Source organism: Aquarana catesbeiana, linkage group LG03 (assembly GCF_042186555.1).
Source record: "Aquarana catesbeiana isolate 2022-GZ linkage group LG03, ASM4218655v1, whole genome shotgun sequence".
In the NCBI taxonomy this organism is placed as follows: Eukaryota; Metazoa; Chordata; class Amphibia; order Anura; family Ranidae; genus Aquarana; species Aquarana catesbeiana.
In genome coordinates, this window is record NC_133326.1 from 592,306,116 (window position 1) to 592,331,429 (window position 25,314).

A 25,314-nucleotide genomic window follows, 5' to 3' on the forward strand; every position below is an offset into this window, starting at 1 on the left:
CGACGAGCTCGCGCGCAGAAGCGAACGCATACGCGAGTAGCGCCCGCATATAAAAACGGTGGTGAAACCACACATGTGAGGTATCACCGCGACCGGTAGTGCAAGAGCAATAATTCTAGTCCTAGACCTCCTCTCTAATGCAAAATATGCAACCTGTAGAATTTTTTAAACGTCGCCTGTGGAGATTTTTGAGGGTAAAAGTTTGACGCCATTCCACGAGCGGGCGCAATTTTGAAGCGTGACATGTTGGGTATCAATTTACTTGGCGTAACATTATATTTCACAATATAAAAAAAATTGGGCTGGGGGCGTGGCCAGCAGCCGAGGTGAATGGCCGCAGTGTGAGAGAGCTCTGTCATCCACGGGCACACCGGAGCTCACAGAGCGACCCCAGAGCCTCTAAAAGCGGCGATTTTCATCTATATCAGGTTGGGCACACCCTGGGAACATGTCCAGGAAAAGAAAAGAAACCGGGAAGATCAGCAGGATGACGGACTTTTACATGTTTCCCCGCAGCACACAGGCCCAAGATGGCGTCGGTAAGCATAACGGCGGAGAGCGTGGCAGGCTCTCCAGCTACAACAACAGCAACACACAGCGCTCCATACTCCATCCTCACAAGGGACACAAGGGGAAACACACTAACTCCCAGACATCCTCCTCTTCGTCCAGCCCAGTCAAGGCAAAACAACAACACCTACAGGGAAATAACATGGCTGAGGAAGAAACAGACACATCTCTTAATGACACCAGGGAGCTCCAGGACTCCATCTTGGAATTTCCTACTAAAAACCAGCCGGTCATTGACACAACTTTAAAGGACATGCTAGTGTCCCTCCGTAGCACCCTCCATGCGGACATTTTAACCCTTACAAGTCATTTTAAAACAGAAATGAAAGCTGTCAACAACAGGGTTACTCATATAGAACACAAAATGGGAGAATTTGCGGGTGCCATAAATTAAGTGATTGACGCTCATAATGAAAAAGACGATGAAATACACCAACTAAAATCCAAATTGGCCGACCTCGAAGATCGTTCGAGGAGAAACAACATCAAAATCAGGGGGATACCTGAGACGGTAAAACCACCAGACCTAAACGCATACTTTCAGACTTTCCTGCAAGAAATGCTTCCTGACGCTACAGTGACAGATCTCTCTATAGACAGGATCCATAGACTGCCGAAACCTAAGCATTTACCTGATCATCTACCAAGAGACACAATAGCAAGGATTCACTTCTATCAAACTAAAGAGAAGTTTCTTCAATGCATGAGAAATTCTGACAACGCACTACCATGCATTCAAGGCCTCTCCTTCTTTACTGATTTATCAGCATACACAATGCAAAGAAGGAAGAATTTGGCCACTATCACCAAACCGTTGAGAAGCCACCACATCGCCTATAGATGGGCCTATCCAGCAAAACTGCTAATTACAAAAGATGGGAAAACGTTCCCTGTCCAGTCAGTGGAAGATGGCATATGGTTACTGAAGGAATGGGACATTCTAGACAAGGCGGAGGATCCACCATCAAGTGCCTCATCTCCACGTCCACATTTTCCAGCCTGGCCACAAGATGCAACTGACTGAGGCTAAAACTACACGTAACCACCAATTTACAAAGTTGTGCTCCGGTGCACCCGTGGAACCTTATTTAGTTCTCTTTTCGCTCCTGAGAAGTTACGGGATAATATCCAAACAGATTCAGTTGAATCGCTACATTTTTTGTTAATAACTTTTCTTTTTTACTTTTAATTGGAGATTTTTCATTTTTGCTGTATTAATCTCTGATAAAATACCTTAACAGTTTCACAATATCTGGACTCTGGCTCACTGTTAAAGGAACTCTTACACAAGAAATCCTACTTTAATATACATTTCAACAGGACTAACAACTCAAAAGGCCTTCCCAAACCCACTCCTCAAGATTAACATCATGGGGTTTAAAATCTCCTCGTTTAATGTTCGCGGACTGAACAGCCCTCAAAAAAGATCAATGCTTTGGAAAGAAGCCCGACTTCTACAGAGTGACATTCTTTGTCTTCAAGAGACCCACTTCTCAGCATCCAAACCTCCGAAATTTTCCCATCAGAACTTTCCTACTATCATCTGCTCCAATGCTCCAAAGAAGAAAAGAGGAGTGGCAATCCTCATCAAAGACACTATTTCCTTTCGTCAGATCTACAAAGATGTAGACGACATGGGAAGATATATTATACTGGTTGGTGAGGTAAACAACACAGTATACACCATAGTAAATGTCTACTTACCTAATGTAAAACAAATTTAGTTTTTAAACAGAATTTGGAAACGAGTACGTGAAGTACAAAAGGGGTACACCATAATTTGTGGAGATTTCAATGCTATACCAAACAAAATTCTAGAAAACCCCGAAAAGTCGGGAAAGAGTGACCCTTTCGCGCTTCTTGGCCTCAGAAAGTCTATACGACGTGTGGAGATGTCAACACTCGACAGAGCGGGATTATTCCTTCTCGAGTGTACATCGCACATATTCAAGAATTGATTTCTTTTTGGTGGATAAATTTCTGTTACAAAATATTAGTATGTCCAATGTACACAATATTACATGGTCAGACCATGCTCCGGTCTCCATTATGGTGGAGGGATCTCACACTGAAACAAGAGCAAACAGATGGAAAAACGATACCTTTCTTTTTTCACATCCAGACCACAAACATACAATTAATAAAGAACTACACGAGTTCTTCAAGAATAATACCGGATCAGTGCCAGATCCCTTTACAATCTGGAATTGTCATAAAGCCTACATAAGGGGTATTCTCATGAAAATGAGCAGCGTAGCTAAAAAGCAAAGAAACAAAAAATTGAATGACCTACTCCTTCAAATAAAAAACCTAGAGTCAGTAAACAAAAAAGCTCCAGATCCCAAAACCAGCTCACAATTAGACCAACTCAGACATGATCTTAGACTAATACTTATTTCCCAACACAAACATACAGTTCAAAAATGGAAAGCACATTATTACAGTCAGGGCAATAAAGCAGGTAAATTACTAGCAAACCAAGTAAAGGAAAAAACCATCAAACAAAAAATTCCATTTATCTTTCACCCAAACACAGGCATTAGGCTATCCAACCCAAAAGATATTGCTAATGCTTTTAGAGATTACTATAACAATCTCTACAATCTAAAAGACGACAGTACAACCCACCAACCATCCCCTGAGATGATCCAGACATTTTTGGACTCTATCTCAATGCCTAAATTGAATTTAGACCAATTACAATATATTAATGCACCAATCTCTATGTCCGAATTAAATAAAACAATTCTATCCCTCCCTAACAACAAATCACCAGGCCCAGACGGCTTTTCATCAGAATACTACCGGACATTTCACTCCATACTAGGCCCACACTTATTAAATATATATGCATCAGCCATTTCTACATCTTCATTCCCCCCAGAAATGTTAACCGCCACAATTGTGACTTTACCCAAACCTGGGAAATCTCTTGACACTCCACAAAACTTCAGGCCTATATCCTTGTTAAATGTAGACCTGAAGATTTACGCAAAGATTATAGCCAACAGACTGGCACAATTCTTGCCCACATTAGTTAAACATGATCAAGTTGGGTTTATCCCGGGCCGTCAAGCACCAGATGCAACACGCAGAATTATTAACCTACTTCACGCAGCGGAATCCTCGGGCACGCCTTCTCTGCTTCTATCATTAGATGCAGAGAAGGCCTTTGACAGGATCCACTGGGGATATCTGAGACTTGTTTTAGACAAGTTTGGCATCTCAGGGGAAATAAATTCAGCCATTCTAGCACTATATACCAACCCCTCTGCGATGGTATACACAGAAGGAATGTTCTCAGATAGTTTTAATATTACCAATGGGACAAGACAAGGTTGCCCTCTATCTCCCCTCATTTTTGCTTTATTAATGGAACCCCTGGCCAAAAAAATTAGATCACACCCAGAAATTTCAGGTATCAAAATCTCCAAAGAGGCACACACCATCTCACTTTTTGCAGATGATGTGATTCTATCTCTTTCCAATCCCAACACCTCCTTACAAACAGTGCACAATATTTTAAACCACTTTAATCAAATTTCATACGACAAAGTTAACGCTTCCAAATCCAACCTACTTGCCATGAACATAGAAGAGAAACTACGTAATTCCCTAACATCACGCTTTCCATACCCATGGGCAGACAAACCTATCCAATACTTAGGGATCCAACTGACGACACCAAGCAGCAATTTATTTAAAGTGAACCTGGCTCCACTCATTTCCTCCATCCAACCAGAACTAAATAGATTAAAGTCCTTTTGTTTGTCTTGGATGGGAAGACTGGCAGCATATAAAATGCTTATTCTACTAAGAATACTGTATTATTTCAGAGCTCTTCCAATTTCTATACCAGCAAAATTCTTTACAACAGCCCAATCGCAACTACATAAATTTGTATGGGCAGACAAAAAACCGAGATGCTCGCGGTCTTCTCTTTCGAGACATAGAAAGGCAGGTGGAATGGGACTCCCAATTTTAAGAGACTACTTTGCTGCTAGCATACTAGACCAAACGAAATATTGGTTCCAAAAACAGTCCTCTAAACATTGGGCCACTATAGAACAAGCCTGGTCGAATCCGAATTCTCTGAGATCCACATTGCTAGCACATTCTTTTTCAAACACTTACCTCAAATCTAATTATCCTACCATACAACTAGTACTAAATACATGGAAAAAATTCTGCTCCGAAATAAGATACAATACAGACCTTACGGAAATTCCTACCCCGCTTAATTCAATATGCACACATATTAAAGATCTAAATACCAAACAATGGGAACATAAAGGAATAACCCTAATCTCGGATATGTACGACAGAAAAAATCATCCCCTTCAACACACTAGCCCAAAAATACTCTCTTCCTACCTCTGACTACTACATGTACATAAGAATCATAACATTCTTAAAATCTCACCAGATGCAACCTATTAGAATTCCACATAAGGCATGGGCATACTGGAACGACAAATCTACCACAAGAAAAGGAATTTCCTTATTCTACACCTTATTACAACAAAAAGACTCATACATTAAATTGCCAGCACACCAAAAATGGGAGTCAGAACTCTCTATGACCTTTTCAGAAAAACAATGGCTAGAAGCTATTAAATCCAATATCTGTTTCACGAGATCCACAGCACACTGGGAGACAGCCCAAAAACTACTACTTAGATGGTACTACACCCCCTATCTAACTGCAAAATTCTCCAATACTAGCTCCAATGAATGCTGGCGAGGATGCGGTAAAGTAGGCACCCTTCTCCACATGATATGGGAGTGCCCCAACCTGTGGAGCTTTTGGAGAGCAATATTCAGATTAATATCAAAAATTACAGGCTTTATAAGTAAAGGTGAAGCAGAATTAGCCATTTTAAGCATATACATAGACCACTACCCTCCTGCTCTCAGACCAATAGTGATACAAATTCTGATGGCAGCCAGATTGACAATCACCAGCAAATGGAAATCTAGCAGCTCACCGAATATTAGTGATGTTATTAGGAAAATTGATGAAGCTTTCAAATATGAACAGATTATGGCAAATACACAGGGAAACACAAGCCGTTTTTATAAACAATGGGATCCTTGGATCATCTTCAGGAAAATTATATAGAAAAAGTTTATGTGAACTTCTTTTTCTCTTTTTCCCTTGCTCTTTTCCGTTAATATGCAATAGGGAGCCAGAGTCCTTACCTCCTTTATTAATATTGTTTTCTTTTCTGTTATCCTTTTTTTTCTTTTCATATGTAATTTGAGATAAATATTCTCCAATTTACTACATTGATAGTCAATATGAAAAAAAAAAACATTTATAATGTTTGGGGGTTCTAAGTAATTTTCTAGCAAAATAACCTGTTTTAAACATGTAAACACCTAAAATCCAAACTAAGGCTGGTCCTTAAGTGGTTAATCTCTTCTAACATATAGCTTGTTATATTTCCATGCTGGTGTGCATTTACTGTATATACTTATGGTTAATGTTATATGTTGCTTGCAGTAGTTCCTCTGCTCCCAATTATTTTTTAACCATCCCCCCAAAAAAGCTACAAAAGTTTTCAATTCTTATTGGCACGGACTATTAAATTATTGTGGATTTATTTTTGTACTGTATTTTATTACACTGATCAAGAGAAAAAGACATTAATTTCAATGTTAAAGTAGATGGCCAATTTATATTAATAAGTTGTGTGAGTGCATGCATTAATGTGCAACAATGCATGCTACATATATGGATGCATTGCAGTGCCATTTAATTTGAAAAGCACCCTAACACACTAAAGCAACACACAACATACCATACTGCATTGTGGTGTGCTCCAGCTAAAAATTTGTGAAAAATCTACATTTTGGGATACTTTGGTGCATCAGAACCCCATTTATTCTAATAGGCTGCCTTAATGCACCTCTCAATTAAAAAAGGGGCCCTCAAAGCAATCAATGAAAAAAAAACAAAAAATAACTGTTCAATTTCTTAAAATTAGTAGATGCATCTTTGGCAGTATTACTTACAAATACAATATAAGTCTATGTGGATAGGGCTATCTCAGATTTGCACATTTGAACACTGTATTGTTTTCCTAATCCTCATTGGGGATCATGATTGAACAATCTTTTCAAAGTCTCTATTGGACTAAGATCTAGACATTAACTTAACCAGATCATGATTGAACAATCTTTTCAGAGTCTCTATTGGACTGAGATCTAGACATTAACTTAACCAGGTCATGATTGAAAAATCTTTTCAAAGTCTCTTTTGGACTGAGATCTAGACATTAACTTAACCATTCCAATAAATGGACACTATTGTTTTTAAGCCATTCTTGTGTACTGCGGGCTTAAAGGGTTTGTTAACCCATTAGGTTAAAATGATATAATCCTCTCTATGTGTTATTGTAATGTGCCCTGTGTCTATGCCTTATATAAAAATAATGCTGCAATATACCTGTTTCAGACCTGTGAACTGCGGTCAGGTGATCAGCTGTCTCTCTCCTCTCTCGGGCTGACAGCTACAGTGGGCGGGGCCAATGATTCCTCCCTGCGTCAGCCAGGAGGGGTGGAGGAGAGGAGAAGAGAGGCAGCCCAGCCCGTTGCAGCTGTCATGCGAGAGAGTAAAGAGACAGTGGATCACATGAAACAGGTATATTGCAGCATTATTTTTATAAGGCATAGATAGGGCACATTACATTAATACATAGAGAGGATTATGTAATTTTAACTATAATTTTAACAGCAGGGTAGAGGGGTGGGAAGCAGAGTGGCACAGACACAGAGCTGAGAGGCAGAGAGGGAGGTAGGAGGAGGACAAAGGCACGTAAACTGACCACGGTGTCAGGGCTCAGCAGCCATAATACACCATGGTCAGTTTACAGGGGGAGGGTATAGCCAGGCAGGATCAGCCAGGTAATGCAGGTGATAGAGGGGTCCTAATGACACAGCACAAGCACTGTGCTGTATAACATGCTTAGGGGAACAGGATTTTTTTTTGGAGGTTAACAAACACTTTAATGCTAAGGGTCATTGTCTTGCTGAAAGATGACTCTTCTTCAAAGGATCAAGTTTCTTGCAGACTGCATCAGGTTTTCCTCTAGGATTTCCCTGCTTATTGCTACATTTATTCTATCCACTACCCTCACAAGCCTTCCAGGGCCTGCTGCTGAGAAACATACCTGCAGTTTGTCGCTGCCATCAACAAGTTTCAAAGTGGGGATAGTGCTTTTATTATGATATGAAGTGTCTGGATTCCATCAAACATGATGCTGACTCAAAAGTCAGTTTTTGTCTTATCACATGATAGACTCGTCTTCCTGCTTCACATGCCTTCTGGCAAAATTTAGGTAAAAACTCATATGAGTTTAGGTAAACAGTGGCTTTCCATCCCACTGGTAAGCGAGTGTCATACTACCTTCTGGGGTAATATGTCTCTTAAAATGTGCTAACTTTGTATCACTCTAAAAGTAAGTTGTTTCTGGAAGAAGAAACTCTTCCTCATATCTATGGCAAAGATATGTAGCGCTATCTTCAAAGGAGACAGTGACTTTTACAGATTCTGGCAGGATTGCCCCACAGAGACAGCTGCCCCAAAGACTTGGGACTCCTCCAATAGGACAAGACAATGGACTGCTCCAAGTCTCAGACTATTTATGTCCCTCTCCAGCCACCTATTGGGCACACTTCCCAGGGATTGGCTGAAGCACAATAAATATTCAAGCTGCTCATTTGACTTTCCAGCTCTCTACCTTCTAGAAGTCTTTAGAATGCAAGGGGGGAAGAATCAAACCTGCAGCCTGTGAAAACCTAGAACAGCACAAAGAAATCAAAAGCTGATCCAATGACTACAGAAGATCCAAAAAAAGTATCTAACATATTGGTAACCTATCTAGGAGGGTGGTACAGATGTTGTGCCTACCAAGAGGGAAATGATGACAGGAATCTGTCTTCAATACACAGCTTTGTCAGTAGAACCAAGTTGTTTTAGAATGTTGGCCTTGGAGAATAAAAAAGCAGTACACTCCAATATGCAATTTTTTTTTAGTGCATGCATTTTATAATCTGATTGATGAAAGTAACAAATATGAAGTGAAGATTGGAACAACCTATTTTTCAGTAATGTGGCCAGCAACTCCAACCCAAACAGTTCAGTCAATGACACTCTGTAATATACAAAGTTCTACTAATCACTCTCAATAGGCCCTATAACCTTGAAAACCAGGTACTTTTAGGTTTTTGAAATACAGACAAATAAGGACTCATCTTTAAAATGGATGCAAAGTCAATGTTTAGTTGGCAAAACCACTGGATATCATAGGTAACTGGCCACAATCTGCATGCTGACCTCATGCACCTGCAAACTCATCCCAGATAGTAGACACAAATATCAAGGGTCTAAGAAGAAACGTTGCCCTCATATGGATAATATTGGAGGAAGAAGAATATTTTTGAACTGGTCTCTGAAGGAAAAGCTCAGGATTCTTGTGTAGGATTGATATACAGAAGGAGATGCTCAGAACTAGCCCAAGAGGTGAATTAAGATCCAAATTTGATATTTTTTATGACTGTGCTACCAGTGAATCCTGTTCACATTATAGGTTTGCTTGTGTTAAGTAATACAGGTTACTATTGTACATTTTCTCTACAATGCAGAGGAGTCGCATCATTAATCTCTCCTCCATCCTTCCTCTGTTCCTTTTTTGCTTCAGGACAAATAGAGACAAAGGAAAAAAAGAACAGCAACTATGGATCTTTAAGGATTACTTGGAACTTTGATCCTAGGGGGGTTTAATATAAACATCAAGAAAAATAGGGATAAAAATGTCTTGCTCTTTAATCCTTTTCTTTCAGATATTCACCTTTGATTGGCAGTCATAGACACAAGAAGTTTGTCACCTTCAAATCAGCCATGTATATACCATCCTATTTGTCCTTTCCATCTCTGGATATGAATCTAAAATGGACACAGGAGAGCTCAAACAAATAATAATTGTATGCACATATCTATACATCGATTTATTCTTTAGCACCTAGCAAAAAAAAATCAGTTCATCTAATTTCTCTTTTCTACCCAGAAAAATCTAAAAAAAAAAAAAATACTGCCTATGTTCATAAAATTATACATTGTTTTCATAAAATCTGTCCTAGCATTTGCAATTCAGTCATGCTCAGTGGTGTGATATTAACTTTAATTATTACTTTGCTTTCTTGGTGACTCAAAATTTTCGCTTAAGAATTTTTATTAAAAAATGTTTAAAAATAGTGTGCATCAATGTGTTGCTATACAAGCTGCCAGCTACAATAATCCTTGTCAACTAAGTAAATGCAAAATGCAAAATATGTTCAAAATAAAACAGAAAAAGCTCTTTGCTAGAAATAAAGTACATTTTATACATTTCCAAACAAGTCAGTCAAAACACTCTCCAGGTAGATAAAAGAAAAATACAATAATAAATAAAAGAAAAATGTTATCAAATTTATATAGTAAAGTTATAGTACATCAAACCCCACCAGAATATGAATAAAATTTGACTGCTCTCAGTCTGTGTACCTGTCCCATGGCCAGCTCATAAATAGAGATATATTGGAGCTTTTTGGGTACGTGCATAGTGGGATCCTAATGTAAAGCTGTAACATCTTCATCTTTACATTGGGATATACATAAACATAGGAAAATAGAAAACATCAAAAACTAACAGTTGGGAAAGGTTGTAGTACTAGAACGTCTTGGTAATTGATGTTAAAAAGGCAACCTATTCATTTTTATACCTATATCATTATTAGAGATGAGACAAATTTAAAGTTTCCATTTTTTTAAAGTCTGATGCATAATCTAAAGATTTGGGTGATATTTTGCCTCTGTGAATGTTATGTAAGTATATGAAAAGACAAAATGTTTTATTTCTTTTTTTTAGTTTTGGTTAGAGTGGTTTAGATCTTATATCTAGTTTTTATTGCTGTTTGTTTTTTTGCTGGGGAAATGCCCGTCTTTATTTGTTCTTGGGGCCATTATTGCCAAGACAGAAAGTAGGGGGGAAACCCAACATATTAGAGCTGTCATGAGAGCTATAGTTAGGGACAAATCTTCCAGTAAAGACACCTGTTCTGATGACAACTGTCCGAAATGGAAATTCCCTAACCTTGATGCAATTTCTTTAAGGCAGAAAGTAAGGGAAAGTCCTACATTTTTGAGTTGCCAGAAAGCAAGTTGTGTGGAAATTTTCCAGTAATTAGATGTGTTTTTTGATGACAACTGTCTAAAATGACAATTCCCCTTAACTTTGGTGAGGTTTCCTCTTAAACTGGCCATTTTTTTAAAGCCAGCAGGCAGACAAATGAGGGGGATGGAGAAATTGAGACATTGTATTCTGCCAGTGGGAAATGCTGCTATTAGAATACACTGATCAGCGTCTGCAGATTGAGAAAAAAAAAATGTCCCTTCAACAGAAGGCAAAAGTCAGTCAAAGTCAGTACTTCTGTTGAGCAGGGACATCCACAGACAGTATAAATTGCAGTTGTTCCCTTCTGAACTGGCCAAATTTTGATCGGTGTATGGCCAGCATTACTTCCTATTGTATCTACAAGGCAGGAAGTGAAGAGAAAGCTCCCTAGCAGGACACAGACAGCAAAATAAAAATATCATGCTAGTTATTTACTTTTCCTTAATATATCTAAAAAAAGAAAAAGTTTAGCCTTTGCATAAGCTCTAGTGCATGTTTTTTTTTGTTTTTGTATGCTTCCATGCTTTTAAAGACTCCTGAGAATCATGAGGCTGGGTTCACACTATCGCAAATTGGATGCAGGTTTCCTCGCATCCAATTTGCATGTCAGGAGTTTGTGACCTGCTCGCTATTGAGCCAGTTCACATATCCCTGGAGCAGTTCCTGTGTGAATTGTACAGGAGTCCTGTGCGTCTTCTGGTCCACTTCAGTTTTGAATTCAGACAAAAATTTGGGCTGAAATCAGACCTGAAATGGTGAACATGGATGCACGGGACCCCTGCTGTGAGCCGCTCCATGCTTCAGTGTGAACTCAACTCCTTTAGTTATGCAGGACTTTTTCACAAATACAAGAATGTTAAATTAAATAAATTACATCCAAAAAAGCCCTCTAAATAAAGAAAACAAAAAAAGTAGATAAACTTTTTCAAGCAAATCGGCAAAATTCCGCAAGAACTGAATAAAGCCACAGTCCCTGTCAACTAAATGCTTAAATACCTAAAAGAATACCCAAAATACCTAAAAAAATGCTCTGTTAAAAATTCTAAACCAAATATCTTTATTGAATATATTGTCAGTTTAGCCTAATTACCATATTTATCAGTGCATAACACGCACTTTTTTCCCCTTAAAATCAGGGGAAAATCGTGAGTGCGTGTTATACACGATCCCCCGCTGATTGTGAGCGGAGCGAGCGCTAGCCGCCGATATACATACATAGCCGAGTGTACTCGGCTAGGCTCGGCTAGTTCCGCTCACAGTCACGCCCAGTCCCGCCCTATGATTGACATAACTCAGGGACTGGGCGTGACTGTGAGTGGAGCTTGCCGAACCTAGCCGAGTACACTTGGCTATGTATGTATATGGCCGGCGTTCGGCTCCGCTCACAGTCACGCCCAGTCCCGAAATTGGACCTGTGTTATTTCCATCATAGGGCAGGACTGGGTGGGACTACGAGAGGAGCCGAGAAGACCCGAGAGGAGCGGCTCTGTGTATCTCGGCGGCACCTTTTTCAAACTGCAGTGACACTGACAAGTCACTGCAGTTTGACTGCAGCCTGGGCAAGGCTGCAAATGTCACTGACAAGGCTGCAGATGAACACTGACAAGGCTGCAAGGCTGCAAATGACACTGGCAAGGCTGCAAGGCTGCAAATGACACTGGTAAGGCTGCAAGGCTGCAAATTACACTGGCAAGGCTGTAAAGAACACTGACAAGGCTGCAAATGACACTGGACAAGCATGCAGATGGACACTGATAAGGCTGCATTGATGGGCATTTAAATGTAAGTTTTTTTCCTTAAGTTTTTTTCCTTAAAATTTGCTCCTAAACTTGGGGTGCGTGTTATACGCCAGCGTGTGTTATACGCCGATAAATACGGTAAATAAATACATTAATTCATTGTTGGCACACTTTTGTAAGCTTGAATATAGGGTTTACCCCGTACAGGTAACAAGGAATGCAAAATATGTAAAATAATAAAATAAAATAAAAATCTTATGCATGCAGAGCTTTAAGTGAAGCTTTAGTCAGAAAGTTAAGTACTGCTAAATTACTTCATGCTGGCCTCTGTTGCAGGTATAGCTATGTAAAACATTAAAAATAAGTGCCTAGGAGATGGAGGGATTGATATACAGTGGGTAAAATAAGTATTGAACACGTCACCATTTTTCTAGGTAAATATATTTCTAAAAGTGTTATTGACATGAAATTTTCACCACACGTCGGTAGCAACCTATGCAATCCATACATATAAAGAATCCAAAACAAATAAGTTTGGAAATTAGGTTATGTGTAATAAAATGGAAAAAGTATTGAACATGCTAACTGAAATTTATGTAATACTTCGTAGAAAATCCTTTGTTGGTAATGACAGCTTCAAGACGCCTCCTGTATGGAGAAACACACTACATTACAGCCGCGAGCAAGTTTAAATGACATTTTTTCCTTTAGAAATGTAATTTTGCTGCGGCACTGTGGCACTGTTCTACACATCACACAGATGCGCCACTTTACAGGTAAACTAAGGGGACCCCCAGTCACGATATTTAAAGGAATATTTAATTTTTATTGTTTCACTTTATTAAAACACTTCTCCTGAAAAAACTGTTGTTTTAAAAACTTTCTTTGCATTGATACATGTCCCCTAGGGCAGTACCCAGGTCCCCATACACTTTTTATGGCAATAACTTGCATATAACCCTTTAAAATGAGCACTTTTGATTTTGCATGTTCTTGTCCCATAGACTTCAATAGGGTTTGCATGTTCACTCAAACTTTATGCCTGTTCGCATGTTTTGGTGCGAACCCAACTGGAGGGTGTTCGGCTCATCCCTAATCCTAAACTACACAGTAGTGTGAACTATAACAGCCCTATTCTGCGAAAATACACATCACAAAAACACTTATTCTATTTCATGCCCAAAAAGGAAAAAAGGGAAACACATACTGGGGGTCATTTACTATAGCGCCGGGAAGTACTGGGCGCTGTTACATATAATAGCGCCCATTTTAGGCAATTAAGATTTCAACAAGCAAAAGTGCGAATGAAAAAGAGCGCTATAAGCGGCGAACATACGTTAGTAAATTCAGAAATCAGTTATTATATAGCACGCACTGCAACCATGATCCATGTATGTGAAAGAAACATTTTTATGTGAGATGTGCTCTACCTCATGTGCATCTATTGCTGTACACCCCCCACCCAAAGCACCTTGTCCCCATGTTAATGAGGACAAGGACCTTTTCCCGACAACCCTGGCCGTTGGTTGCCGGGGTCTGCGGGCAGGGAGCTTATCAGAATCTGGAAGCCCCCTTTAACAAGGAGGCCCCTAGATCCCGGCCCCCCACCCTATGTGAATGAGCATGGGGTACATTGTACCCCTACCCATTCACCTAAAAAAAAGTGTCAAAAATAAAATACATTACACATGTTTTTAAAGTAATTTATTATGGCAGCTCTGTTGTCTCTTCCGATCTCCTCTCCCCTCTCCGGCTCTTCTGTGTCCTCCGCTAACGTCTTTGCCTCTGTCGGTTCTTCTCCCCTCTCTGGTTCTTCTCCGCGTTCTCTCCGGTTCTTCTCAATCTGTCCTCTGTCTTCTGCCGGGTCTCCTCCTCTCTCGTCTTGCTCTTTTGCTCGCTCTTTTGCTCGCTCTTTTGCCCGGTCTTCTCTGCTGTCTTCTCCCTCTGTTCTTCTTCCGATATTGACTCAACGCTCTCTCCCGTTCTAATGCCAGGTGCAGGGTGTGCCACTACTTATATTGGCATGGGGCGGGGTCACCGTGTGACGTCATCCAAAGGCATGATGGGTTGTGAGGTCATAAGAGGCGTGCCTCCAGTGACCCTCCCCATGCTAATATAAGTAGTGGCACACCGTGCACCCAGCATTAAAGCGGGAGTTAGTCAACATCAGAAGAAGAACAGAGGGAGAAGACAGTGGAGAAGACCAGGCAAAAGAGAGAGCAAAAGAGTGAGGGTTGCCGGGAAGAGGCCCTTGTCCTCATCAACATGGGGACAAGGTGCTTTGGGGTGGGGGGGTGCAGAGCCCCCTACCCCAAAGCACCCACCCCCCATGTTGAGGGCATGCAACCTCATACTGTTCAGGAGGGGGGGCGCTCACTCATCCCCACCTCCTTTCCTGCTGGGCTGTGTGCTCGGATAAGGGTCTGGTATTGATTTTGGAGGGAACCCCACGCCTTCTTTCGGTGTGGGAGTTCCCCTTAAAATCCATACCAGACCGAAGGGCCTGGTATTCTCTTGGAGGGAGAAGCCATGCCGATTTTTTTTTAATTTGGCATGGAGTATCCCCTAAAGATTCATACCAGACACAGTGCCTGGTATTGTCGGGGATCAAAGTTGGATCCCTGTTCATTGAAGTCGGGCTTCAATTTGCAGGGCAAAGTTGGATCCAAAGTGGTACGACAGCTTTAGACATAGTTTTAGGACCTGAATCAGGAGTTATGTTTAGCAACATAGGGAGATGGGACAACTTCTCTACATGAAGCAGAATGTTTGGGATTCAAACCCAGATCCTCAGAGATGCTAAGCAGAAGTTTGAACCTCTAAGCTGCCACATGTTGATGCCACATGTTGATACCTCCTACACATAAATACACATATACTACATTTCTTTGAACATATAGATGGTGGAATTACATTACTCAAGAGTTATTCTTCTTGATTTATTCTGTGATATTTGATGGTTCTTGGCGGGTGAGTGTATAATAGTGATGTTACCCTCTAATTTTTGGGAATGACATTATGATTTCTGATGTTGATACACACATAGGCATGTGCAGGGGGTGTGCTGGGTGTGCCTGGGCACACCCTAATCACCCTGTGCAGCGCAGATTCCCCCTGCTGATATTTCACCAAAGCTTCTAAAAAATTGTAAAAAATATAAATAAAATTGTAAAAAATAATACAAAAATAAAATAATAAACATAAAAAAAATACTGGCACCGACCTCTGCCCTACTGACATCCACTACCCTACTACATTTTAAAATGTTTACATATATTTAGAGTGTGTGTGTCTATATATATATATATATATATATATATATATATATATATATATATATATATATATATATATATATATATATATATATATATAGGCACACGTGTGTTTGCGTTTTAGGTTGCACATTCTAATGCAATAGGCTGTGCACACCTATGGGTACACATATCACATTTTTTGGGCTCAAATTAATATTGTTTGGAGATAATAAAAAACACACAAAATTGTGACTCATTTTAAATTTGCATCAGCAATGGTATAGACACCTGTGTGAGTTTGGGCAAAGATATTTGTGAGATAGAGAGTAACAAGTGAAAGTGACAGAGAAAAATATATTTTAAGAAAACATTCCACATTCTAGCACTGAAAACAAAATAGATCAAGTAGAAGCAACATTGTTGCAAATGAAAATTTATTTCAGAGAAAGATACATTTCATCTCAACATTAAAAGTATTTATTTGGGGAAGTAACATTTTTTTACAATTACAATGATAACATTAGACTCAATGGCTGAACCTTGCATTGGACTATATAGTGCCAATTTTCACTCTCAAAAACGCATTTTAGCCCAGCGCTAATTTTGGTATTTACTACAGCGCCCTTTAAAAAAGCCATGGGAGCTAAAATGAGAGTAGTTTTCAGGTCTGAGCATGCTCAGTTTTGCTGGCACCTAGTTGTACAGAGACGGGGAATTTATCTCTTCTCAGACTTTTAAAGATATTTCAGTGTAGAAATCATTTTTTCACACCGTTTGAAAGCAGATTATCTTTAAACAATATACTGCATATTTCAGTACCATTTAGGCAATTATATCATGCTCCAAACATTATTTCCATGTGCACTACTCCAGGTTTTAGCAGAGTAAGGGTTTGGGTGCTATTTGCTTTCAGGGAGCTATAGTAAATTTGATTTTGGGGGTAATTTTTCACCAGCACCATAGTGAATACTGTTTTAGCGCTAATTAGCGCTAATTAGTGCCATGGCATTATAGTAAATTACCCCCACCATATTTTATATAACACAAGCAAAATTTGTGGTATCATTCAGATTTGGTTAACAATTGGTCTGTTATCTATATATCCATCTTATCTCACGTTGAAGCAGAATTTTGGTAAAAATCTATTAAGAGTCAATTAAGTTGTTTTTTTTTTTTTGTTTTGTTTTTTTTTTTTTTTATGGACCAAAACAGCATCACATGCTAGAGGAGGACTTAAGTAACCTGATGCCACATCTGAAATGTGGTCAGACATTCAAACTTCAAATAATCATTTACAGTAGTTTTGCCAAAATAAAAAAATGAAAAAATCACATCTGATTATTCTTTTAGTGTTACAATTATCATAATTGGATGTGATAATTGTTTGTCCATAGGGTAAAACAATTATTTTGCCAATTTGTGCCACATAAAATCATAGATGCCCAAGGTTTTACAGCAAATACAAGTAGCCACTGCTCCCAGGCAAGACTGGATTGCCTTCCAGGGGCTTACAAAACATGGTAGTGGATAAACTGTCATCCTGATCTTTACAGTGGACACAATCCTGCAACATGTTCACAGTATCAGTCCAGAAGAAGAGGATGTTTCTATGTAACTGTGTCACAAAAGGAGGCATTCATTTGCCAACACCCCAATATATATATGGAATTGAAGAATATAATGCCTCCATATCCAGGGAGTCCATTGGTAGTTTGGCATCCTGCAGTGTTCTTAGCAAGTGTGGCATATCTGAACTTTTTTAAAGGTGTCAATATTAATTCTAATCTTTTCAGTTAGAGAGCCATTCCCAGAGATGATAGATTAGGAAGATTCTTTAAATTCATATGTACTTTAGGAAGGGTTTAAATTGCTGCCAGAGTTGGATTTTCAATCTTTAAAAATTTAGCAGTATCTTTAGTAATAGTTATATTGACAACTGCACCATGTAAAATCTAAGAAAACTCTAGCTGAAAAGTATCAACCATTCTTTTGGTGGTTTTTTTTGTTTGTTTTTGTTTTGTTTTATAGCATTCCCTGTTTAATAGAATTTCCATATACCTTTGTTCTTCTTTTTTGCAATTATTATTAATGATTATTATTATTATTATACAGAATTTACAGTCAGGTCCATAAATATTGGGGACATCGACACAATTCTAATCTTTTTGGCTCTATACACCACCACAATGGGTTTGAAATGAAACAAACAAGATGTGCTTTAACTGCAAACGATTAGCTCTAATTTGATGGTATTTACATCCAAATCAGGTGAACGGTGTAGGAATTACAACAGTTTGTATATGTGCCTCCCACTTTTTAAGGGACCAAAAGTAATGGGACAATTGGCTGCTCAGCTGTTCTATGGCCAGGTGTGTGTTATTCCCTCATTATCCCATTTACAAGGAGCAGATAAAAGGTCCAGAGTTCATTTCAAGTGTGCTATTTGCATTTGGAATCTGTTGCTGTCAACTCTCAAAATGAGATCGAAAGAGCTGTCACTATCAGTGAAGCAAACCAGCATTAGGCCGAAAAAACAAAACAAACCCATCAGAGAGATAGCAAAAACATTAGGAGTGGCCAAATCAACTGTTTGGAACATCCTTAAAAAGAAAGAACGCACCGGTGAGCTCAGCAACACCAAAAGACCCGGTAGACCACGGAAAACAACTGTGATGGATGACCAAATAGTTCTTTCCCTGGTGAAGAAAACACTTGGCCAGATCAAGAACACTCTCCAGGACGTAGATGTATGTGTGTCAAACTCAACAATCAAGAGAAGACTTCACCAGAGTGAATACAGAGGGTTCACCACAAGATGTAAACCATTGGTGAGCCTCAAAAACAGGAAGGCCAGATTAGATTTTGCCAAACAACAACTAAAAAAGCCTTCACAGTTCTGGAACAACATCCTATGGACAAATGAGACAAAGATCAACTTTTACCAGAGTGATGGGAAGAGAAGAGTGTGGAGAAGGAAAGGAACTGCTCATGATCCAAAGCATACCACCTCATCAGTGAAGCATGGTGGTGGTAGTGTCATGGCATGGGCATGTATGGCTGCTAATGGAACTGGTTCACTTGTATTTATTGATGATTTATTGATGATGTGACTGCTGACAAAAGACATGATAGGCTTTCCTGAAGAGATGAGTTTTCAGGGATCGTCTGAAGATAGCAAGAGTAGGTGATAGCCGGACAGGTGAAGGTAGCGAGTTCCAGAGGATGGGAGAGGCTCTGGAGAAATCCTGGAGACGAACATGGGAGGAGGAGACGAGAGAGCTTGAGAGTAGGAGGTCTTGAGAAGAGCAGAGAGGACGATTTGGGTGATATTTGGAGACAAGATTAGTGATGTAGCGCGGGGCAGAGTTGTGAATGGCTTTGCATGCTGTGGTTAGTATTTTGAATTTAATTTGCTGGGTGATTGGGAGTGTAGGGATTGGAGGAGAGGGTTGGCAGACACTGAGCGGTCGGTAAGGTGGATAAGTCTGGCAGTAGCATTCATGATAGACTCAAGTGGGGATAGCCTATGGAGGGGCAGGCCACTGAGAAGGGAGTTGCAATAGTCAAGGAGAGAGATAACAAGGGAGTGAATGAGGAGCTTGGTGGTTTCATTTGTTAAAAAGGGGTGAATTTTAGAGATGTTACAGTGGGGAATTCTACAAACTTTTGACAACGATTGCATTTAGGCTGAAATGACAATAGAGAGTCTAGGATTACACCTAGTACCCTGACTTGAGGGGAGGGACTGATAGTTGCATTGTTGATTTTGATGGAAAAGTCATGGAGGGGGGCACGGGAGGGGGGGATATTAATAGCTCAGTTTTAGAGAGATTTAGTTTAAGGAAGCGGTGTGACATCCATGCTGATATGTCAGTTAGTAAGTTAGTAATGCAAGAGGAGACTGAAGGAGTGAGGTGAGGAGCAGACAGATAGATTTGAGTGTCATTGGCATATAAGTGGTATTGGAAGCCATGGGCGGTTATCAAATGACCAAGGGAGGAGGTGTAGATAGAGAAGAGAAGGGGTCCAAGAATAGAGCCTTGGGGGACCTCCACAGAAAGGGGCAATGGAGAGGAGGAGACAGAGTTGTAGGTGACACTGAAGGAGCACTGTGATAAATGATAACCATTTTGCTTTTTTTTATTTTACATAGTTACATAGTAGGTGAGGTTGAAAAAAGACACAAGTCCATCAAGTCCAACCTATGTGTGATTATGTGTCAGTATTACATTGTATATCCCTGTATGTTGTGGTCATTCAGGTGCTTATCTAATAGTTTCTTGAAGCTATCGATGCTCCCCGCTGAGACCACCGCCTGTGGAAGGGAATTGCACATCCTTGTTGCTCTTACAGTAAAGAACCCTATACGTAGTTTAAGGTTAAACCTCTTTTCTTCTAATTTTGATGAGTGGCCACGAGTCTTGTTAAACTCTCTTCTGCAAAAAAGTTTTATTCCTATTGTGGGGTCACCAGTACGGTATTTGTATATTGAAATCATATCTACTCTCAAGCGTCTCTTCTCCAGCGAGAATAAGTTCAGTGCTTGCAACCTTTCCTCATAACTAAGATCCGCCAGGCCCTTTATTAGCTTTGTTGCCCTTCTTTGTACTCGCTCCATTTCCAGTACATCCTTCCTGAGGACTGGTGCCCAGAACTGGACAGCATACTCTAGGTGCGGCTGGACCAGATTCGTGTAGAGCGGGAAAATTATTGTTTTATCTCTGGAGTTGATCCCCTTTTTAATGCATGCCAATATTCTGTTTGCTTTGTTAGCAGCAGCTTGGCATTGCATGCCATTGCTGAACCTCATTTGTAGTTGCCCACCCCATTCATTTGTTCAGATCTTTTTGCAAGGTTTCCACATCCTGCGGGGAAGTTATTGCCCTGCTTAGCTTAGTATCATCTGCAAATACAGAGATTGAACTGTTTATCCCATCCTCCAGGTCATTTATGAACAAATTAAATAGGATTGGTCCCAGCACAGAACCCTGGGGGACCCCACTACCCACCCCTGACCATTCCGAGTACTCCCTATTTATCACCACCCTCTGAACTCACCCTTGTAGCCAGTTTTCAATCCATTTACTCACCCTATGATCCATGCCAACTGACCTTATTTTTTACAGTAAACGTTTATGGGGAACTGTGTCAAATGCTTTTGCAAAATCCAGATACACCACATCTACGGGTCTTCCTTTATCTAGCTGGCAACTCACCTCCTCATAGAAGGCTGGTAGATTGGGTTGGCAAGAACGTATCTTCATTAATCCATGCTGATTACTGCTAATGATACCGTTCTTATTACTAAAATCTTGTATATAGTCCCTTATTATCCCCGTCAACAGTTTACATACTATTGATGTTAGGCTAACTGGTCTGTAATTCCCAGGGATGTATTTTGGGCCCTTTTTGAATATTGGTGCTACATTGGCTTTTCTCCAATCAGCTGGTACCATTCCAGTTAGTAGACTGTCTGTAAAAATTAGGAACAACGGTCTGGCAATCACTTGACTGAGTTCCCTAAGTACCATCAGATGCAAGCCATCTGGTCCCGGTGATTTATTAATGTTAAGTTTCTCAAGTCTAATTTTAATTCTGTCCTCTGTTACCCATGGAGGTGCTTCCTGTGATGTGACATGAGGATAAACACTGCAGTTTTGGTTACTGAAGCCCCCTGATTCCCTCATGAAGACTGAGGAGAAGAATAAATTCAATACCTTCGCCAACTCCCCATCCTTTGTAACCATATGTCCTTCCTCATTCTTTATGGGGCCAATATGGTTTGTCCTCCCTTTTTTACTGTTTACATACTTAAAGAATTTCTTGGGATTTTTTTTGCTCTACTCCGCTATGTGTCTTTCATGTACTATCTTAGCCGTCCTAATTGCACCCTTACATTTCTTGTTGCATTCTTTATAAAGTCTGAATGCCGATGATGATCCCTCAACCTTGTATTTTTTGAAGGCCTTCTCCTTTGCTTTTATATGCATTTTTAAATTGGAGTTAAGCCATCCAGGACTTTTGTTCGCTCTTTTAAATTTATTACCCAATGAGATGCATTGGCTAATGCCCTTATTTAATATGCTCTTAAAGCTAACCCATCTCTCCTCCGTGTTCTTTTTTCCTAATATTTTATCCCAATTTATGCCTTTTAGCAAGGTTTGTAGTTTAGGGAAGTTGGCTCTTTTGAAATTCAGTGTCTTTGTATTCCCTTTATGTTTCCTATTTGTGTGATTTATACTGAAACTAATTGACCTGTGATCACTGTTACCCTAATTGCCCCGTATTTCCACATCCGTGATCAGGTCTATATTGTTGGTAATCAGTAGATCCAGTAATGCTTTATTTCTAGTTGGTGCGTCTACCATCTGACCCATAAAATTGTCCTGCAAGACATTAAGGAACTGGTGAGCCTTAAATGAATGCGCGGTTCCCTCCGCCCAGTCTATGTCTGGATAATTAAAATCCCCCATTATGATAACACTTCCCATCCTTGCTGCTAATCCAAATTGTAATAGGAGATCTTTCTCCATTTCCTCCCTCAGATTAGGGGGCCTATAGCATACTCCCAGTATAATTTTCCCCTTAGCTTCATCCCTTTGGAGCTCCATCCATAAGGATTTCACCTCCTTATGGAGGTCATCTCTCACATTAACTTGTACATTATTCTTGATATATAGGCATACCCCTCCCCCTTTTTTAACCTCTCTATCCTTGCGGTAAAGGGTATACCCTTGAATGTTTGCCAGCCAATAATGAGAGATGTTGAACCAGGTCTCTGAAATTCCCACAAAATCCAAATCACCCTCGTACAACAGTACCTCTAGTTCACCCATCTTGTACACCATGCTCCTGGCATTGGTGATTTATTTTATTTACATTTCTAGCTAGATCCTAAAGTATCATCTTTGTCATGGCATTAACTCATCATCTAACAAAGGATGAACTGCTAGGTTATTCATTTCCCAGCTAGCATAGGACACAAGCCATTCATGGAGATAAGTGGGAACAATGTAGTGGGTATTTTGAATATTGTACAAATCTTCCATGGTTCTCTCTTCCCATAAAATTATAAGGGTAATAACCACTTGTGTTATGTACTGCTCAGTTGACCTCCATCGACAATTATACCTCCCAATGGAAGGTTTTGTTTCTTCAAATTTTAGTACTTTAAAATGTGTGTTAAGCTCAAAAACATGAGTATCTTTCATTGTTTTGAATGTACCTGTGTTTTTTTCTAGGGCAAACAGGCAAATCGTTTCCTAATACTTCTACTTTTGAATCTTTTGTAAAAGTGTGTAGGTAAATTACTTATCTAGTTTGAACGTTGCTTGACTAAGAAATCATCTAGATTTGTTTTCTTGGGGTAAGTTGAATTCATGTAGGAGGAAAAGAGGAAATCAAGGCGAGTGTAGTACCCATTGCTCTTAAAAGTTTGGACTTGGGTGTAATCAATAGTAGTATTTCTTTGTGTTCTGTCCCTCTTTTTAATAAAATGAAATGTAAAATGAAATGTATTACAATCAAAACATTTTGAACCACATGTAAGTGAAAAATTGTCTGTTAATTGTGATTTCTGATCTGTATAGAAGGATTGACCTTGGCCACGAAAATGGGAAAATCTGTCTCCCCACCTTTATGCGCTACCATGAGTGGAGGTTGACCCAAATTCTGTATGAGTTTGATTCTTTTCTTTCCACACTATCCTTAGTTACTGTCTTAATGTAAATATTTAGTTCACTCACCAACTGAATGAATAGTAGGTGTCCTTTGTGAACAGATATATTCTCAGAAAATTCCAGTATGTGTATCTTAATCTATTGTACTCTCTTTCTCAATAACATGCAGTCAAAAAGGAAAGTATCTGTTTACTAGGAATTGGCAAACCAGCCTAGGTTCATTCCACAGGGAGTTTAGCCGAATCCTTCTTAAAATCTGAAAAAAAAACCATTAATAAAGTTAGCATTGAAACACATTATCTATGGTAAAGGGGAAAGGGGTGAATCTTGATACCAAACTTTGGTAATTTTCAAGACTAATAGCAAGAAAGCTAAACACTACTGTGGAGGACATTTACTGTAACAAAGCATGTTTTAAAGTGATTGTAAACCTCTCTGTGTCACTTGTACCTATAGGTAAGCCTATAAAAAGGCTTGCCTATAGGTACTGTAAATATCTCCTAAACGTGTGCCGTTTAGGAGATATTTGCTGTACACAGCGCCAATGATGTCATCGGTGCATGCGCTGTGAAGAAATGGCATGTGCGGGAGTGACGTCACGCGACTCCGGCCAGTCATACAGCCAGAGTCTGTGGCCCCGGAAGGAAGAGAGGTGAAGATGAATGCGGCCACCAGCGGGGACAGCGTGGGCTTTGTTTGCATGTAAGTGCCACCTAATGGGCTAGTATGCAATGCATACTAGCCCATTATGCTTTTACTTTGCAGGGGAAAAGATGAGTTTTACTTCCTCTTTAAGAATAAGCTACAATGGGGGGAAGGTCTTTTTAATGCAATTTTGAGAGTGACATGGGTAAAAACATTCTTTCATCCTTTAAATTACATGCTTGGGAAAAGACTTTATCTAGTTTTATGGAACAGCACCATCTTCACAGTCAGCACCAGTGATGCCATATTCTGGCCCTAAATACTGATTTTCTTTTTAACTTTTACATTATCTTGGCTCAAATACAGTAGCAGCACACCAATAGGATTGAATACAACTTGAAAAAGGTGTATTAGATATTTTGGTTGGGAAATATATATTTTTTTGTTTTCCAGTGGCAATAGGCCTGAATTTAATGTCAGTCACAACAGATCTCCAAAGCTATGGGAAAGTTTATTCTTAAAAAAAAAAGCTAAAGCCATAAACTTTAGCCACACTATGTTGTCCCAAAAGTTTAATAAAATATTAAAACAGAGTGCACAAAAACACTTTAAAACCATCCCCATACCCCCAGTTATTCCCAAAATACCCAAAATGTAGATTTTAGGTATGCGGTAGTAACTGGCTAGCATTAGAATGAGCAGCAAATAGAAAGACACAAAGCAGGTTTTTTTTTGCAATAAAACAGTGTATTTTTTGAGAGATCACATCCACAAATACTGTTCTGTGGATGAACGGTATGTAAGCAGCTTGGTAAGGTCAAAATGTAATAAGGGAGAGACCAGGCAGGTTTTATCACGAAATAAAAATGAGAGTGTATTATTTGAGAGACAACAGTCACAAATATTGTACAGTGGCTGGACTGTATGTAAGCAGTTTGGTAAGACTGCAATGTAAGAAGGAGATATCAGCCAGGTTTTATCTTGAAATAAACATTAGATTGTATATTATGAGAGACAAGAGTAACAAATATTTTTGAGTGTCTGAGCACTTACTTAGGCTGCAAATATCAAGGTGCAAGTAGGGTTTTTCTTCACAAACAGTTTTTTGTTTCTTCACTAACATTAGAGATAGGGCAGCTGAGGTCCGGCTATGAAAAGATTGTGTGGCACCATTACAGTGTCTGGGCAGTGAAATAGGCTGCACATT